Genomic DNA, 16,308 nt, shown 5'->3' on the forward strand with positions numbered 1-16,308 from the left:
TCAGTGCCCACACCACAAATTATGCAGTCATGTTTCCCATATCTGGGGACATCATAGGGGTCAGTGCATCCTTTGTGATCCTGGCACCTCCTCTGCTGAGTATTAACCCTAATTTTAAAAATGGGCATTGCTGTTCTGCCCACCATCCTTCAGTGTTTCTTCCTATGGTGATAGACCAGATAGATAGATAGATAGATAGATAGATAGATAGATAGATAGATAGATAGAGATTGATATATACTGATATGTATGGATGGATATGTATGTGATGGTGGCTATACACTATTCCCTTGCATGAGGGAAATAAAACATCTTACCATGTCTCTGGTTATTAGACATTTAGGCTGAAGCCAGCTCTTTGACAAAAGAATAATATGAAGAATATCTGTCTGTCTGTCTGTCTGTCTGTCTGTGTGCAGATGTAAAGGCCCATACCTGCATATGTAGAGGTAGAGGTTGATGCCAGGGTTCATTTCTCATTCTCCATTGTATTTTTTAAAATATTTATCTATTTTATTTATATACATAAACTGTAGCTGTCTTCAGTCACACCAGAAGAGAGCATCAGATCACATTACAGTTGTGGTTGCTGGGAATTGAACTCAGGACCTCTGGGAGAGCAGTCAGTGCTTTTAACTTACTTTTTTAGACAAGGTCTCTCACTGAACCTACAGTTCACCATTTCCAATAGACTGGTTGGGCAGTGTCTTAGTTAGGGTTTCATTGCTGTGAAGAGACACCATGACCAAGGCAACTCTTATAAAAGAAACCATTTAATTGGGGCTGGCTTACAGTTTCAGAGGTTCAGTTCATTATCATCATGGCAGGAAGCATGGTGGCCCACAGGCAGACATGGTGCAGGAGGAGTGGAGAGTTCTACATCTTGATCCAAAGACAGCAAAGAAGGAACTTTCTTCTGCCCTGGGTGGAGCTTGAGCATAGGACATCAAAGCCCACCCCACAGTGACACACTTCTTCCAACAAGGCCACACCTCCTAATAGTAGCACATCCCATGGGCCAAGATTATTCAGACCACCACAGGCAGCAAGCCCAGAAGGTCCACCTGCCCCATGCTCCAGTGTTGGATATCCAGAGTTCAGGTCCTGATGCTTGCACAGCAGGCAGCTTACCCACTGGGCCATCTTCCAGGAAAACCAAGGCTATACAGAGAAACCCTGTCTCGAAAAACCAAAAAAACCAACCAAACAAACAAACAAAAAAAAAAAACATATCATATATATGAAATATATATTTATATATTTATATAACCTTTACATATATAACCTTTCATATATTAACCCTTCATATATAGTGCAAATACAGTCTCCCAGCTGGCTGTCTTTCAGCCCTGCTTAGTTGTCTTTTGACTACAATTTTTGCCTTTATTTGGTCCTATGCTTTGTTTCTCCTTGAAGCATTCAGGAGGTTTCATTGATTCTGCAAATCATCCTATCCCATAAGCTTCTTACAGAAATGTTCACAATGGAAGTTCAGTGAATCGAGAGTCCCCTTGATCCAGAAAGAAAAGAGCTATGCTGTAGTAAGGCTGAGGACACTGATAGCCAGGTTTCCTTGCCTGTCTTCCCATGTAGCCTAAAGAGCAAAGAAGATTACACAAATCACAGAGGTCTGGGGTCCTGGCCCCAAATACCAGTGGGGGAAATAAAACAGGTTTCTAGAAACCTCATGTTTCATGTTAATAATCTATGAAAATTTTGTCCTACTCCATAATTTTTAGTGCTTATTTTCTTTAAAGCAAGATTTTAATTACTAACAGTAAAATTATGTGACTTTCCTGATTACAGTCACTCACTAGACTTCAGGGGCAACGTCAGATTTCCCTGGCAGTAACTGAACCCCAGTTTGACCTGTAGCACAGGTCTGGAAACTCATGAGCTTCATGAGGTGAAGGCACTGTTAACACTGCTGTCATAATCAGGCAGAGCAGAGGGGCAGAGGAGTGTGCAGTTGGCAACATGTTCAGGTGAGTTTTAGTATGTATAACCATGGGAATCTAGCCAGAGTGCTGGGCCAGAGAGGGTATGGAAGGCGGATTTTCAGTATCTCTTCCCACCCCCTGTCCTTGTTGACTTAGTCACCCTCCGTTTCCTGCAATGTAAAATGAAGCCGAAAACAAGCTTTTCCCAGGGGCTGTGGAGAACATGAAATGCGTTCATGTAGGTCCTAAAAATAGAGCTGGTTACAAGTAAGCACCCCACTGGTGTTAGCTCTGTTCCTATTGTACAACAAAGCTCAGTCAGGGCCGTCAGTGTTCCTGGCCACCTTTCTGTCCACAAGAAGTGAACCTGTGTCCCAACTGACCCAGAGGCAGGGAGAGATGGGCTGAAGGTCTAGTATGTCAGTATAAGTAGCCAGCTGTCCCGGAACAGGGCCTTTACATTCTAGATTGTTCCAGAAGAGTGGTAAAAGATCTGTGTCTTGCTAAGTCATACCTGAGCAAGAAAGACTCATGTAAAAAGCACAAGTCACCGTTGTGGACTAAGTTTTGATATGTGTTTTCCTAGCAAGCAGGAAATTTGACATTCCTATTCCTGGGTTGATCCTAACTTGGACTGCACACTTTGACTTTTTCGATTATGAAGGGACCACGGCCACTACTATGCCATCATCATTACAGTGGCCCTCGGGGTCCTATTTCCCACTGTGGCCCTATCTCTCATTAAGTTACTGGAGTTCAAAGTTTTCAAGAAATCTGGAGTATCCACTGCCCACATAGATACAGGCCAATGTACATTCATACACACACATACACACACACACACACACACAGAGAGAGAGAGAGAGAGAGAGAGAGAGAGAGAGGTGCATGTGTACATGTCATACATACACAGGCACACACACACACACACACACATGCACACATACCCTTGTGCCTGCTTATACATTACAAAGCCCAAAAGTCATACATGCTCACATGTATGCAAAATTCACACGAGAGAGATAACAGCAACATTGGACAGAAGCCGTTCTTTTCTTGGAGGGGTGGGGCCTTCGCCCAGAGCTGGGATGGAAAAGCTGACAACCCCTTAGAACTAAGCCAGCTCCACTGGGTGCCACTATAATAAATCAGAATCAGTTATGTAAAGTGTAAAATTATCATTTGGAAATCACTCTCTCTGAATAATTCAATCATTGACGTTCACATCAAACAACCATTTCCACCACCCACACACACAGTTCAGTCTCACACTGGTCTTAAACTCTCTTTAATTATCGACATTAACCTATCACATTGCTATTTCATTGCTATTTCATCCTGGGGGAGGGGGTCAGTGATTATGATAAATCACAATGAATGAGGAGGACTTTCAGCTGTCCTTTCGTACAGCTCTAAAGTTGCCCTGATCTGAAAGTGACAGGTCTGCTTTTGTCCCAGGAAGGGACAAGGACAGATCAGCTACCTCCCTCTTGACAGATGTATTAAAGATGCCAGTCAGATAAAAAGGCCAAAAATGCTTTAGAGCCCAACTCTGCCTTGCTGCTTGGCTGCACCTATGCCTACACCCCAGGCTAAAGATGTGCTCCCTTGTTTCTGTGGGTAGAGAGTAAACCAGAACCAGGTAAACAAGCATTGTATACACCAACACACCTTAGTTGGCATCCAATAAAATTATTCCCTAAAATAAGACTAACATTGATTTTTTTTTATGTATTTTATGTGTATAGGTGTCTTAAATGAATGCCTGTCTGTGAACCACTTATGTACCTGGTTCCTGGAGAGCCAGAAGAGGGCATCAGGTATCCTGGAGTTACAGGTGCTTGTGAGCCAATATGTAGGTTCTAGGAACTGAAACCAGGTCCTCTGAAAAGCACAGCTGTGCTCTAACCTTATACACCATCTCCTCAAGCCCTGTGTTTAATTTCTAAGACACTTGCCTCATGCTAATCACTAGCCTGCTCCATGAGGAGCTTTCCTCAGCCAGAGGATAACTTCTGTTTCCTTATTATAGGAGGCTTTGGCCTGGTCTTAGTGACAGTGCCCCCAAGGGTACCCCCCAAAAGTGGGACTGCCCAAGAATGGGCGTGTGGTGAAGAACTTCATTAGAGAGAAGGTTTCCTCCATCACTAGTGAAGGTTCAGGCTTCCTAGCTCTGCACATTGAGTGTTTCCACTCACCTCCCCTCCCCTTCACCTGTCTTTGTTTTGTGGTAAAGTCATCGCCCTAACAAAAGCTAACAGATGGATACTTTGATGATACTTTTACAGATCATACTTTGATGAGTCTGTAAAGAAGTCAGTAAAACATCCTATGAAAGAGAAAGGAGACATGACCCAAATGTCAGTAGCAGTCATAGGTTAAATAGATTGGGCCACATCCATTCAGCAAAGCACATCTCAACCACTAGAGACCATGCTGTAAGAGTGTGTGAGCACCAGAAGCTAGTCATTATATGACAGTAGGAGAAAAACAAGGAAACCGGATAAATCGTGGGAGGTTGCGTGGAGGTGGGGGGCCTGCATGGAGGTGTTTGAGTCTATGTTTAATGTGAGAAGAACAGATCGTGTTAGAAATATTCCAGACTTTAATAATGGCTACACCTGAAAAATGCAGGCATGGCTTACTTCTCGTCTCTTCTTGCATGAGCATCTTCCATTCAGTCTACAAAGAGGCAGTCAAAGAGTGAATTAAGACCATGGACCTGGAGAGATTCTTTTTGAATCCAAATATCGTCCTGCCACTTAGGAATAGAACCTCAGCTATAATACTAAACATGTCAGTGCCTGGGTTCTCTTATCTATAAAATTGAGAAATTATGCGTTGAGGCTTTCAGGATCACTGTGAGGATGGATGGAGATGATCTGGGAGAGCGCTCACAGAGGCATGACCCCGTATAGTGAACGCTGTGGGTATAGCCCCAATTATTAAAACAATCATATAATTTAAAAAAAAAAAAAAAAAAAAAAAAAAAAAAAACCTGAGGCCTCAGGCTGGTTCTCAGAGCTGAGCCACAGCAGCATCTCCTGGTTTGAGTGTCCTGAATAGCAGAGTGGCTTAGGCAGATGACCTGAAAACCCTGTCCTCCCTCTGATGTCTCAGGGATGCTTCTCAGGGCCCTGGGTAGAGCACAGAGGTGAAGGGGGGACATTTCAAAGCTGTAGCCAGGGCAGCAGGAGGAGCTATGGGGCCCCTGAGACAGATCAGTGCCCAGCCAGCTTGCATGCTGGGAACAGGGGGGGGTGGGTAGATTGCCGAGGTGATCTTGTGTGATTAAGTGATTGCCTTCTCTCTTTCCCCAAGTCAGAGTCCAGCTCCGAGAACCTTGGGGACTATTTTAAAGAAAAGTTATTCCTTTGTTTTTAATTGTAATTAAGTAGATATTTTATAATTTTTAAATGGTGCCGTTTGTGTGTCACTTCCAGGATGCACTGGGTACCCTTCACCAGAGGGAGAGGATGTTAGCTGGAGAGGACTGCTGTGTGGTATTCCATGACTAGGAAGGTACATTTATGTGGTAAGATGGAGACAGTAGGGCATTTCAGCATTTGATTAAACATGCCAGAACTTACACAGATATAGAGGGGACCAAAGTTTATTCACATTAAGATCGCATTCTCCCTTCTTTCTCTCCATACTTTGACAAAACGTTTAAGTTAGTTTCTCATTTTATTTGTCTATTGAGTTCCCTAAGTTAGGGAAATTAGTATTGTGTGTGTGGTTTGATTTAATTAGCAATTGGGGAAATCGGCCTGGCATGTTCCATGGAAGCTTGGGGAAATTGTCAATTAGCCTTGTGTTAATTGGTGTCTGACGTCCTTGCTTTTTAGTTTTTAACCCCTTTTACCTTGTTCCCTCTTTCAGTATGTAAAATCTGGCTGTTTATTATTCTTTAAATAAAGGATTAATTGCCTGAATTCCTGCCTCTGCTCCATGTCCTTTCTCTCCCCCAACAGATGGGAGCTGGGCAGGCCCATGGAGGCAGCCTTGTTTCTTCCAGGCCCTTGTCCTGCCTGGCACAGGAGAAAGTGCTTGCTGCACTGCCCTGTGCCAGACAGAAGCGTCCTTACTGTTGTTCTCAGTGTCCCACGGACCCCCACTGTCTTCGATCTCCAAAAATTCTGCCTAGCTCTCAGGAGACCACACTGCTCCTTTTCTGGAGTCTGAAGAAGATGCATTGAGTTTGAACAGCTAGCTCTCTTTTCTGACCAGTGTCCTTTCAAGAGAAGGACAGGAGCTTCACCAAAGGAGGGTAGCATACATCTGTGGAGGGCGTCTGGTAGTTAGGCCTCACATTTTGCAGCCCCCTCAAAGACAGGTTTACAATGAAAGCCAAGGCTGAACCCTACTTGCAGGGCTCAAGATGAGACCTAACCCCAACCTATTCAGCATCAAACTCCTAGTGCCTAGACCCTTAAGTTTTATTTGGTCCATGGATTAATAGTATTGGAATCAACTGGGAGCTTGGTGGAAATTCAAAGCCTTGAGCTCCAGTAGAATTTACCAGTTCAGTGTGACTACATCCAAGACCTCACCAGTTCACACCACATTAGATGTGAGCCACCTGGCCTAGCACATTTTTTTTGACCTGTGTTGTTGCTGACATGATTGGTTGTATCCCAGAATTTGTTGTCTTTTTACCTTGGTCACAGAAGATTTGCCTAGACATTTAGCTATCTGAATCAAGAATATATTTCCCATACTCTTTTGCAGCTAGATTCTCATTATGGGACCAAATATTCACCAATCAAATGAGAGTAAAAGTTTTAAATGGCAACTTCTAGTTCTCTATTCCTTAAAAAGAGAACCTGCTCACACTGAGCCTACTCAACCTGCTGCTCAGATATGATAGTCACACACACACACACACACACACACACACACACACACACACAGAGCATAAGGATGTCAGGAAAGACATGGAGAAATGTGGAGAGAGAATGGGCCCTGGAGAATTTGATGGGCCTGAGTCTCCTACTATCCCTCTGCTATATCTAAACTTTAAACTTTATTCAAGTCCTATTGTTGTTTGTTTGCTTGTTTTTGTTGTTTTGCTTTTGTTTGTTTGTTTGTTGTTTTGAGATGGGAGTGGCGTGTTCTGTCATTCATAAGCAAACTGCGCCTGACTAATACAGAAGCCACTGCTGACCCTGTTCACACGGCATAGTTCTTCCAAATCCAAGACGAGGCTGCAAAGGAAACAACCTGTGATCTGTAGAACCTGTCACAGAATAGGTGGGTAAGGATTCCCTGACAACAAATGTCAGCTCAATAACGCACTTGCCAGTGAGCAGATGAAGCTGTGGTGACATCCTAGTAGCAAGCTTGTGGTCACCAGACACGTTCATGCAAAGGCCACAGAGGTTTCTTCTGCACACTGGGAAGAGGACCTACCTGTCTTGGAGCACTGATTCCTTCCCATATTAATCTCTTGTCTCCAGAGAACTGTGGAAAAACAGAAAAACATTTAAGGGCATGATAGAGTTTAAGTCTTGGATGTGTTTTCCTCGTTTAACTAAATTTCAATTCTCTCCCGGCTTCTCTTTCTGCTCCTTAATCACCAGAACTTTCATTTCTGCATCCGCTGTGTGCAGTTCCACATAAACCTGCCTGGCCTCTCCCCTTCCCCTCAGACAGGAGTCTGCAAACTGTCTGCCAACTATGCTTCACAGAGCCTCAGCAGCTTGGCTTAGAGTTTGCAAAGGGAGGCACTGGAGCGAGAGCTGCGATGACAGGAAGAGAAAGGCACCCTGCTCTTTGCTCAGACATCACCGGCCACTCGGCACTTGTCATAGCTGGAATGGAGGGATCCCAGCTCTAGTCCCCAGGGGCAGTTACAGGGTCTTTCCAGCAGCTCCAGCAGCAGGTCAGGCTCCAGGCACAGCCAAGTATGGGGAGATTCATGCTTCCTTAACTGAGGTTGTGGCCTCTTCCTCCTTCTGCTCCTTCCCAGTTATTCACTTTCTCCCTGTTGCTCCTGTGGTCTTTCTTACCTCTGGAGCCCATCCCTCATACAGCCTGCCAGCTAAGTAAAATGTCTTCCTGGCTCCTGTTTTCCTGACTGGACTCAAAATGATGCAATCACCAGCCCTCAAGAGTGTCTTATAGCCTGAGGCCATCCCAGTACATGCCAAGGGAAGCCTCCTATAAAATCAGCACCCAGACCCAGTAGTACCTCTGCTAGCCCCTCCTGCCCTGGCCTGAGCCCCAAGCTGCTGTCCATCAGGCACAGAGCCATGGAGTCTTCAACACCCAAAAATCCTGTCTGGTGAGCCTGTACTCTGAGACAGACCTATGGCTTCAATTCCTCACTGTACTTCAGCTCCCCCAAGCTAGTTGTCATGTAGCTGGTCTCATTGAAAGGACAATAAGGGGCCCATTTGTCAGGAGTTGGCTTATGCCAGAAAAATTCCATTTCCACATGATATTTATCAACAAGAATGCCCACAAACACGTTCCTACCACCTAGTCCCATAGCAGATTTAGCTACTAGACAGAATCCATATATAAGCAAGTAAACAGAACCCTCTCATTTGACAAGGAGGGCAGGAAAGTGCTCTGCTACAGGGTTTCTTTAAGGGAGTCCCTGGGAAATGGCTGAGATTCTGGGGAGGATGGGTCAGCCAACTCCATTCTTGCCAGCTTGGTATCCAGAATAGATTTTGAGGCCAGTTAGGGGGTTCTGGATGGGCAGGGAGAAGGAGACATCAGATAGCCAAGTGAGGACAATTGTAGATATTATATTTAACTCCAACACAGTCTGAAAAATACACCAACAAACCTATAACCATCACTGTTACCTCAAGCCAGTAGAATGTCAAATCTGTGTCAAATCCAAAGTAAACCCCATCAACACAACACACTTTGTGTATGAAGCACTATGATGCAAGGGATGAGAGGGACCAAGGTTAAATCCTGACATGATTTTAGGACCTAATGGTCTCCAGGCTTCTCAAATGGCTGAGCTCAAAACCCAAAGAGATTTGGAGGATACTGACAGACATGGGGTTCCCTGGGACACAGTCATGGGTACTTAAAAGTTGGAGATGTGACTTAAGAGTACAGCCAACATTTACGGTAGAGATCATGGTATATTGAATAGGACTCATTCTGGTACTAGGGTCAGCTTTAGGAGGCTCTGGGTTCTAGCTCAGTCTACTAAGACAGCAGATAACTGTCTATGCTTAGGTCTCTAAAGCACCCATCTCTTGTTGGGTGGGCTTGGAGTAGGGCTTCTATAGAACCAGAACTCTGGAGTCCTCTGAGGATGTGGGACCATGCTTAGTTACATTTACTCTATAGAACCAAAACTCTGGAGTCCCTGAGGATCCAGGACCATGCCTGCTTGCCCCTGCTCTATAGAACCAGAACACTGGAGTCCCTGAGGATGTGGGACCATGGCTGGTTACCAGTGTTTTATATCTACTACACAGCTCTCCCATCTCTTCATAAAACCTTCATTCCCCAACAATTATTTGGTTCTATCAAAAGCAATCCTTAAAAACTGAGCCCAGATCTGAGTCAACTTTTTCTTATTTCACCTTCCTTTTCTATGTAATATGCCAGAACATCTCTACTTCTTTTCTCCCAGCATCACATCCTAAGAGCCTCCAGAGTTCCAAATATTATCAGTAAACAATGAGAGAGGAATAAAGCAGAGAAACAGGAAACGGAGCATCCACACCCATCCTGTGGACCCCTGGGCTGGTGTTCTCATCATAAGAAAGCCTTTCTGGTTAAGTCAAAGGAGAGTATCTGCTGAGTTTTCTGGGCACAAGGCAGAAACTTCCATGCAAAAGGAGAAGGCAATCTTGGGTAAGGCCTTCCACAGCATCTTTGTCTCTGTTCTAGCAGAGTAAAGAAGAGCTGGCCCTATAGTATGGGGTGCCCATTCTGACCAGGGGTGCACCAGTTGCTTTGATGTTGGCAAGAGGAGTTAGCTGTAGGCCTCTCTTCTGCATCGGTTTTCATCTCTGTGCTACCAAAGCTAACTGTGTGCTTTATGATTTACTCAACAGTAAATCCATCTGACTTTCCATTTCCCCATGTTCACAACTGACACAGGAAACCTACATTCATAAAGGAAGCTTGGGCTCCAAACATCCAGTTGGTGATAATTACTGCTGTTATGTTTTAAAGAAATATGTGATCATCTGCAGGTTGACAATGAAAACCACCAGAATACATGAGAGTTCTCTGGTGACATGAGGGCAGCTCACACTGGATATACCAGGGCAAGCAGTGTTTTGAGAATTGTGTTGGCCTTGTGCAGCAGAGGGAGTCCAGGCTTGTGAAACAGGATATTTGAAAACTAATAGAAAAGGGCTAGAGAGATGGCTCAGCTGGCCCTGTGAATACCAGACACACATGCAGTGCACATACATACATGCAAGCAAAACAATCATACACATAAAAATAAAAACAAATAAATCTTCCTAAAAACAATAGATGATGGAAAAATCCTTGACCAGTGTTGTATATTTCCACCATTTTGGAAGCAGTTTCAGACTTCATTTTCAATCTTCAAGATTATTATTTTCAGGCTAATGACCATAGGCAAATTCCACAGGCTTAAATGCATCCCTCCTCTCTTAAGCCCACTCCCCCTGCGCTCTGCCTCTGATGGGTGTCAAACATCCCTTCACCTATGGAGCCCAAGACCTGAAAGCACCTAATTCCAAGAACTGATCCCTTACCTGCCATAGTCAGCAGCTTTTTTCTTAGTAGTATCTCTCATCAAGACTTCTGTCTCTAGCCTATCACTACCCCAAATTAGGCCTTTTTCCTAAGTCCACGGAACCTCTGTCATGGACAACTAAAATTGGTTCCAAGTCTTCTCAGTCCACAGCCAGGAGAGAAGCCACTGAACTCCTGCCTACAAGTGCAGGAGACAAAACAACCCTGTCTCCAGAACTACTTTACTCCAAGAACAAATGTGTGTAGTGTCTCTTTGTGTTATCTTTTTTATTTAAATTTGTTTTTAATTTTTTAAATAGTCTTACATACATGCATGAGCACACACACATACACATGGAAAAATCCATTTCCTCGAACACATGTGAATTAAGGTATTTTAGAGAATGCATTTGAGACCCATATTAACTGGCATTAGGATAATAGGTTACTCCCCATATCGGATGTGAAGGTACCAACTTGTGAATCCTCAGACTGAGCCCATGTTATACACAGGATGTAACTTTTTGCATACTGAAGGGAGATAAAGAATTAAAGTAGCTGAGTTGGTGCATAAATTCTCATATCCTTAGACTAAAACAGAGCTATGCTCATCCCAGTGAGGGCATCCAATAAGGAAAGCACCACTTCAGGTCCTCAGGAGCTGCATGAACTAAAACAGAATATGGTGGCATGACCTTGTGATCTCAGTGCTAGGGAGGTGGAGCCAGATATAGCCCTGGAGCATAGCAGCCAAGCAGCCAGCCTGCTTGGTCATCTCCAGGCCAGTAAGGAATCTTATCTCAAAAAAAAGGTGGATGGCACCTGAGGACTGATACGTCAAATTGCCCCGGACTTCTATATACACATACATACATGCACGCACGCACGCGTGTGCGTGCGCGCGCGCACGCACACACACACACACACACACACACACACACACACACACGAGAAGAGAAGAGATCCACAGTTGCATTTTAGTAGTGTACACTTAAGTACTCAATTTAGGTACCATCATGGGAAAGCTGACCACTGTTTATGCAATTATAATACTTAGACAACTACTCCTTCTGCTGCTACTGATGTCCCTAATACCATGGCAGCCAAAATGTCATCTGGACTCTGAGCAATATTGAGTGAGAATTCCTTCTTCTGTTACAACTACTATTTATGAAGAGTGCCTTAAACACTTGGACTGGTGGGAAATATGACTGGAGAAGTAGCCAAAGTTGGATCATTAGTGTTTAGTTAGCCAGTGGAAGTGTAGTGGCCAAGAGTATGGGCTCAACGGTTAAGAGATCAGCAGTTCTGGAGAAGTTGCTTAATGTTTTTGTTCCTCAGTGCTTCATCCTTATTATGGGGATGAAGAAGAGGAAGAGGAAGAGGAAGAGGAAGAAGAAGAGGAGGAGGAGGAGGAAGAAGAAGAAGAAGAAGAAGAAGAAGAAGAAGAAGAAGAAGAAGAAGAAGAAGAAGAAGAAGAAGAAGAAGAAGAAGAAGAAGCAGCAGCAGCAGCAGCAGCAGCAGCAGCAGTGGCTTAGGATAGGATTGATCCACTCAGCTATTGTGAGAATTCAGTGAGACTATGCATGGGAAACATAATTCATAAATGTCCCACAGATGTTAACTGCCATTACATAGCCATTCAACAAGAACTGTGAGTGAAGGGGAACAACTGAAAGATGGTGACACAGACTGGCATGGTACACTCTCAGAAGGACTTGTACAGTCTGTGGCATCGAGCATCCCAGCAAGGACATTGTGGTCATGATGCAGACAACAGATGAGGCCGAGAACTAAGAATTAGCAGTGGAATCGGGTGACCCAAGGGCTCATCACAATTAACATGAGAACATACTGGAATAAGCAATTAATAAGTAAGATGGAGAATGGAACACCCATTTTTTATAGTTGCATTCTAATTAATAAATGTGAAAGGAGCACCAGAAATAGAAGAAAAACATTAAACAAATTACGGAATAGCAATCACGATAGATAAGAATGCTGAACTGACTGGAAGGATATTTGAGTAGTCTCAAATTATATTCCCACAAGATGGCTGTTAGGTACAAAGAGAAAAATAATAATCAACGTGGTAGTCATTGCCGTAACCAAGTGACCAAAGAGAGCATCGTAGGTAAGAAAACATTTTGATACAACTCTTAACTCTCTAAGAATGTTACTTCTATGTGAATCTTGCAAAAAAAAAATGCAGAACAATCTAATTATAATAAAACATTGGACAAATCTAAACCAGAGAATATTTTTATATAACTGGCCAGTTCTCCACAAAAGTGTCAAAGTCATGAATGACACACTGAAGAACTGTCCCTGCTTTCTCAAGACAAAGGAGCCATGACACAGAGGTGCAAAGTGGGACCCCAGATTGGATCCTAAACTGGAAAGGTGGATTGGTGAGGCCACGTGAGGTCACGTGAACTCAAACAGGCTCCACACTGAGTCGGTGCCCATTTCTGAGTTGCTATGCTTGTACTGTTGCCTGCTTAAGATGCTACCTTTGAGAATTTTAATGATGCCTATGAGGGAACCCTAAGCTATTTTCAGAACTTCCATGAATCTAAAATCGTTTCAAAACAGAAAGCTAAAGATAAGCACAGTACCTTCAACTGACTCCATCTTTATTCATGGAGGATGCTTAGTGTGCCCAAGTATGAAATCACATGGTCTGAGTTGATGCCTGGACTGTTACTTTCAGACCGGAATCCACTTTGTCCACACTTTGTATCAGTTATGTGCAAGTCTTTCTCAGTAAGTTCAACAAGGACTGGGGACGGTCTGACACCAAATATAAGCATCAGATACTGTTTGCTACTTTATCCAAAGACATTTTGCTCCAAGGTCATCTTCTGATAGTGAAGTGTGCTCCTATTTGAGAACAATGACTAGCCTACAACCACATGAGAGCCAAGGAAAATAATAATACATGGACAAGTGGTTAGGAGTTAAAAAGAGAAAGTCAACAAGAACACTAAAGATCTTTGTTCTCTTTTTACCCTGACCTCAACTAAAATTAGTGACCATGGTGCCACAGTAGTTGTTAACAAAAATAAAAACAAACAAAACAAAACACAAAACAGAGGGAATTTGCTGTCCAGACATTTTAACTTCCTTATTGGGAGAGGAGAGGGTGTCTCTGTTCACATCTAGGAAGCAGAGGCCAGGGCTGCTGCTTAACATCCTACCAGACAAGGGCTGGCTTTCCACTTCAGTTACTGAGAAAGAGTGCCAGTAAAACCCAGGGTCAGAAAGCCGGTTATGTTCTCACTTGTGAACGTAACTGAGAAGGCCGCATGGCCATCAGAGAGCAACGCACAATGCAGATGAAACCTGAGGTATGAGAGTTGGTCAATTTCCAACTTCAGAGAAAGGCTTCCAGGTGTCTAAAGAGAAGCAGAGAGGGCCTACTCATCGTCTCTAATTTTCTATCAAGAGTCTCACTAGCCAATGTGGGGAGGGAATCCTTAGTCCACACTTTAGATTCATCTCAAGAAATGGTATGGGCCAGGGTTCATGCTTTCATCTCTAGCTAGGTATTACACCCACATTTTCCATACACTGTTTCAACACCAGCACAATGAGGTCTCCTAGTGACATGATGTCTGTCATCCCTGAGGCCAAGAGACTATCTATGGAGTACACTGTTATGCCAACTATTGGGCAAGAGAGTAGAGAACAGGCAGAAAGGGTGGTAGAGAAGAAGGCCAAGGGTTACTGGAAATACTGGGGTTGTGGGACAAGCAGAATGGGAGCACTGGTGACACAGGTGAGCAGGACAGGAGCACTGGTGACACAAGTGAGCAGGACAGGAGCACTGATGACACAGGTGAGCAGGACAGGAGCACTGGTGACACAGGTGAGCAGGACAGGAGCACTGGTGACACAGGTGAGCAGAATGGGAGCACTGGTGACACAGGTGAGCAGAACAGGAGCACTGGGGACACAGGTGAACAGGATGGGAGCACTGGGGACACAGGTGAACAGGATGGGAGCACTGGTGACACAGATGAGCAGAACGGGAGCACTGGTGACACAGGTGAGCAGGATGGGAGCACTGGGGACACAGGTGAGCAGAACAGGAGCACTGGTGACACAGGTGAGCAGAACAGGAGCACTGGTGACACAGGTGAGCAGGATGGGAGCACTGGTGACACAGGTGAGCAGAACAGGAGCACTGGGGACACAGGTGAGCAGGATGGGACCACTAGTGACACAGGTGAGCAGAACAGGAGCACTGGGGACACAGGTGAGCAGAACAGGAGCACTGGTGACACAGGTGAGCAGGATGGGACCACTAGTGACACAGGTGAGCAGAACAGGAGCACTGGTGACACAGGTGAGCAGGATGGGAGCACTGGTGACAAAAGTGAGCAGTGTGGAATCAGAGCCTCCTTCTGGTTACCTGCCAGATAGGGTCTCCTTCAGGTGGCCTTCAGATGAAGATACAGAACTCTCAGCTCCTTTTTCAGCACCATGTCTGCCTGCCTGCTGCCATGCTTCCCACCATGATGATAATGAACTAAACTTCTGAAACTGTAAGCCAGCCCCAGTTAAATGTTTGCCTTTATCAGAGTTGTCTTGGGCATGGTGTCTGTTTACAGCAGTAAAGCCCTAACTAAAACACTTACCAATTTTTTAGGTGTTCCTATGTCTGGCACAGTTGACCACCAATATTAACCAGCACACAACCTGTGCCTAGATGGGCCTTTGGGGAGTCTGTTAAACCAAGGCTGAGACTGCCCACATAAGACAGAGAGCAACATAGAAAAGCAACTGCATGCATTAGGGCTTTCCTGGAATAAAAGAATAGACATGCAGAGTACTCTAGCCTCCATGTGGGCCACAGAATACAAGGCCTACACAGCTCTGAACCGCCACCTTCCAAACACAAGTAGTAGTGACCGTCTCCTGCTCAGAGAGAATCATCTGTTGCTGTTTGACCTGAAGAGGTTAGTTTATATCAAGGCTGAGCTGAGTCTCTGCCAGCAACGGCCACACTTGACTCTGAAGCAAAGGCCGTTGCACAGACAAGGCTAAAGTACTTTGCTCTCCGCAAAGCAATTCTGCCCCTGCCCTCCAAGGGTTCCAATCTTCCCAGCACAGCGATACTTCCTCCAGCGACCTCTGAATGAACAAAACAAAGCCATGTTTACTAGGTGGCTCTCTGCCAACTGACAGCAGACATGCAGAGGCCTACCTTTCTGTGAGAGAACAAGGCAGCTGCTTCTGTGGCCTGGGTTTTGAATAGACTCCCAAGGGACGGACCCAGGTCCTAACCTACTGCTCCCACTATCCCTTAGTGCACAGTCCAGTCCTGGTGGGATCTGCTTTGCTTACCTGGTGACCACCTAGAAGAGTTGATGCATGTGATGCATGCAGCAGAGAAGGACCCACACCACCCTGGAGGCGTGTCTGTGCCTGTGTACTCCCAGTGGAGATGTCTGCCCACAGCTTCTGCTCAGAGGGAGGAGCTCAGGATGACAGCCCGAGTCTATTCTGCACACACACCTTGACTCTGACCTACAGGGTACGGAGAGGCACATCTACTGCCACCCCCAAATGTTATAGAAACTCAGAAAGTGCTGATAAATCTATTTTTATTTATTTCCAATTTATACTCTGCCACATTCCAGACAGGATGGAAAGCAGTAGGGATAAA

General features: G+C 44.7%; 1 long non-coding RNA gene across 1 annotated transcript; it reads right to left on the bottom strand.

The window, feature by feature from the left end:
• Positions 1–490: 490 nt before the first annotated feature.
• LOC143442945 (uncharacterized) lies at positions 491–16,088 on the bottom strand. The gene is made up of 3 exons (XR_013111569.1): positions 15,987–16,088; positions 7,353–7,403; positions 491–1,176 (listed from the first exon to the last, which is right to left on the bottom strand). It is a non-coding gene; the product is annotated as an uncharacterized LOC143442945 (long non-coding RNA).
• Positions 16,089–16,308: the final 220 nt, after the last annotated feature.

Source organism: Arvicanthis niloticus, chromosome 7 (assembly GCF_011762505.2).
Source record: "Arvicanthis niloticus isolate mArvNil1 chromosome 7, mArvNil1.pat.X, whole genome shotgun sequence".
Taxonomy (NCBI): Eukaryota; Metazoa; Chordata; class Mammalia; order Rodentia; family Muridae; genus Arvicanthis; species Arvicanthis niloticus.